The sequence below is a fragment of the Tupaia chinensis genome, unplaced genomic scaffold (assembly GCF_000334495.1).
Source record: "Tupaia chinensis unplaced genomic scaffold, TupChi_1.0 Scaffold000416_1, whole genome shotgun sequence".
NCBI lineage: Eukaryota > Metazoa > Chordata > Mammalia > Scandentia > Tupaiidae > Tupaia > Tupaia belangeri.
In genome coordinates this window covers 2911997-2915134 of record NW_006159921.1, presented here as the reverse complement: position 1 = coordinate 2915134, position 3138 = coordinate 2911997, and the positions used below count along the sequence as shown (strand labels likewise).

Below are 3138 nucleotides of genomic sequence, written 5' to 3'. Positions count from 1 at the left end.
TTATTAAATGTCCTCTTTTTTTTTTTTTTTTTTTAAGGAGTTTTTTACCTTACATGCAAGGTAAAAACTCTTTTTTGCCAGAGAGAGAGAGAGAGTGAGAGACAGTGAGAGAGAAAGTGAGAAAACTCCCCTCAGGAGGGATGGCCGTGCCCAATACCTTCTCCTCCATTCTCCTCCTAGGATCTTGAGCACGCACGCACACACATGAGCCCAGCATGAGTTTTAAGTCACTGGGTCTGGGACTCGAACTGCCGTCAGCCATGTGGTAGTCCAGCAAAGTAACCTCTACACCATCTGGTGGCCCCTAAAGTGGCCTTATGTTTTTAAAAGAGAGAGTGAGAGTGGAGGAGAGAGAGAGAGAGAAAGGAAGATTTTGACAGGTGTCACAGTAGTAATTCTCTGTCTAGCCTCCCAGTTAGCCAGGACCATGAACACATGCCACCGTGCCCAGCCACTTCAGGTCAGTCTGGGATCCAAACATGAGCCTCCCACGAGATCCTTTTGCAGTGGCGCCCTGCAGCTTACACCATGCAGCTGGGCCTGCCCTCATTCTCTCTGATGATGTTGACGGTGGCAGTCTTGGTGTAGCAACAGTCACTTACTGGTCCTTTGTGTGGTCTGGTCATTGTTCAAATACTTTGCCACGCATTAATCCCTATACTGCTCACCACCACTGTGAGACAGACAGGCACAGGAGGTTGACAGACCAACCCCAAATCAATGTTGTACTGCTCGCCCTCGGTGATGAAAAATATCCACCTGTGATCCTTCTCGGCTTTGCTTTCCACTTCATTCTTTTCTCCTGCTGGTATTCTTCCTGCTCAAGTACGAGATAAAGATCCCACTCTATTTTTCCTTCTTGGTTTCTGTCATTCCCAGCACTATTTTCCCATTGTTTCCAGATGCCACCTTTTCCATAAGTGAATGTCTTGAATGGTTTGGGTCTCTTCCTAGACTTTTTGTCTTATGTTTCTGTCTGTATCGTCAGGGCCAGCACTGTACTGTTTTAACTCTTGAGTTTTTGTAATCAGTACTGCTCTCTGGTAGGGTTTCAACTCTTCGTTACTTTTTCAGAAACATCTTGGATCTTCTTGGCTTGTTTATCCATACAAACTTTTTCTTTTTATTGTGGAAAAATATACATTGCATAAGATTTACCATTCTAGGGACCAGCATATGGTGTAATGGTGATGTTGCTAGACTCCCAGGTAGTCGACTGCGGTTCGAGTCCCAGACCCGGCAGCTTAAACTCATGCTGGGTGTGTGTGCATGTGTGCTCGAGGTCCCAAGAAGAGAATGGAGGAGAAGGGATTGTGGCATGGCCATCCCCCCCAGGTGGTGATTTCTTGCTTTTGGTCTCTCTGTCTATCTCTCTGGCGAGTGCATTTGCCCTATAGCAAACATCTAAAAAAAAAAGATTTACCATTTTAGCCATTTTAAAAAGAATTATTAATTTTTATTTTTTATTATTGTTATTATTTTTAATTTACTGTAGGGCATGCACACTTACCAGAGAGAGAGAGAGAAAGGGGGGAGGGACCAGCAGTGACATAATGGTTATGTTGCTGGACTCCCACATAGTTGACCGTGGTTCGAGTCCCAGACTTGGCAGCTTAAAACAACAAAATCCTGACTTTTGACAGAAAGTGGATGAATATGGAAGATTTACTGCTGAGTGAAACAAGCCAGGCTATGAAGTAGAGACATTGTATGTCCCCACTTAATATATACCGAGTGTTCGCACTCTGTCTGAAAGGGATTGACTGAAGGATATAGAAACACAGTAAATGGCTGTAAATATAGACATAGTGTGAGTGAAAGAGTAGGGTGTGAGGAAAAACAATTAGAAGAAAAATGGGGAGGAAAAGCATTAATGGGACAAAGAAACATGCCAATTTCTGTTAAAGATATTTTGTAGTTTAGTCAACTGGACTAAGGAGAGATATTCACATATTGAAATATTCACTTTGGAAGCTAAATAATGTGATTGACTGTATAAAAGAAAATGAAATAAAAAAAAAATTCTATGGGGAAAACAAAAAACAAAAAAACCCCTGACACTGGGCACGTGTGTGTGCATGCCCAAGATCCCAATAGAGGATAAGGATTGTGGCATGGCCATCTCCCCTGGGAGGTGATTTCTTGCTTTCTGTCTCTCTGTCTCTCTGGCAAGTGCACGTGCCCTATAGCAAACATCTCTCTTAAAAAAATAAAAAGAGAAAGAGAGGGAAAGTGAGAGAGCAAACCTCCAGGCCCGGGACTCAAACTGTGGTCAGCCATATGGGAATCTAGTGCCTTAACCCCCACACCACCTTCTGGCCTCCATTTTAACCATTTTTAAGTTTATGATTTAGCGATAGTAAGTATATTCACGTTATTGTGCTACCGTCACCACTATCCATTCCTAGAACTTTATTTTCTTTGTTTGTTTGTAATTTTTGCTATAGGGTGCATATTAGAGAGACAGAGAAAGATGAGAGAAGGAAAATAATGAGAAATCACCCCTTGGGGGGATGGCCACACTGCAATCCCTTCTCCTCCATTCTCTTGGGACTTGGGGCACACGTGCACATGTGCCTCTTCATCACGTTTATGGCTGGATAGTACTGCCGTGTGCACATCTATAGCATATGTTTTTACTGTTTGTTTCTCCCGTCATCTGTTGATGGACACTTGGGCCATTTCCATCATTTGTGAATGTGACCACTGGTGTACTCCATATTAATTTCAGAAACAATTTTTCCAGGACCAAATAAGCCCTCTAATTGCTTTTTAAATTACCCTCCATCCTCGTACCCGGCCATGCCCACACCTCCCAGCACTCACCACTCTGCTCAATCACGCTATGTCTGGTACCGTTCCGGACGTCCCATCCCCAGTGCAGTGCCGCCTGTGGCTTTGCTGCCTTCGTCTGCTCCTGCTCTTCTGGTAAAGCTGGAAGCTCCTCTCCTGTCACTAGGAGGGGAAAAGCGCCCCTCCTGAGCTCTTGCCTAGACTCCCCTGCTGGCTTCAGGGCTTGGTTCTGAGGGACTTTTCTGGAAAATAAAGACTGCACCTGCAGACTGTGTCTGCCTTCAGGCTGGTGGAGCTCTCTGGGTCCCCAAATGTGCCCTACCTTTCCTGCCTCTGGAAGGCCCT

The 3138-nt window shown here is 44.6% G+C and overlaps 1 long non-coding RNA gene across 2 annotated transcripts in view; it reads right to left on the bottom strand.

Annotated features, from left to right (window-relative positions):
* LOC102487852 (uncharacterized) overlaps positions 1-3138 on the bottom strand; it is a 32579-nt gene that overhangs the window by 29006 nt on the left and 435 nt on the right. For both annotated transcript variants that reach the window (XR_335432.2, XR_335433.2), the window contains exon 2: positions 2827-2955. This is a non-coding gene — a long non-coding RNA (uncharacterized LOC102487852). The remainder of the gene's footprint in view (positions 1-2826; positions 2956-3138) is intronic.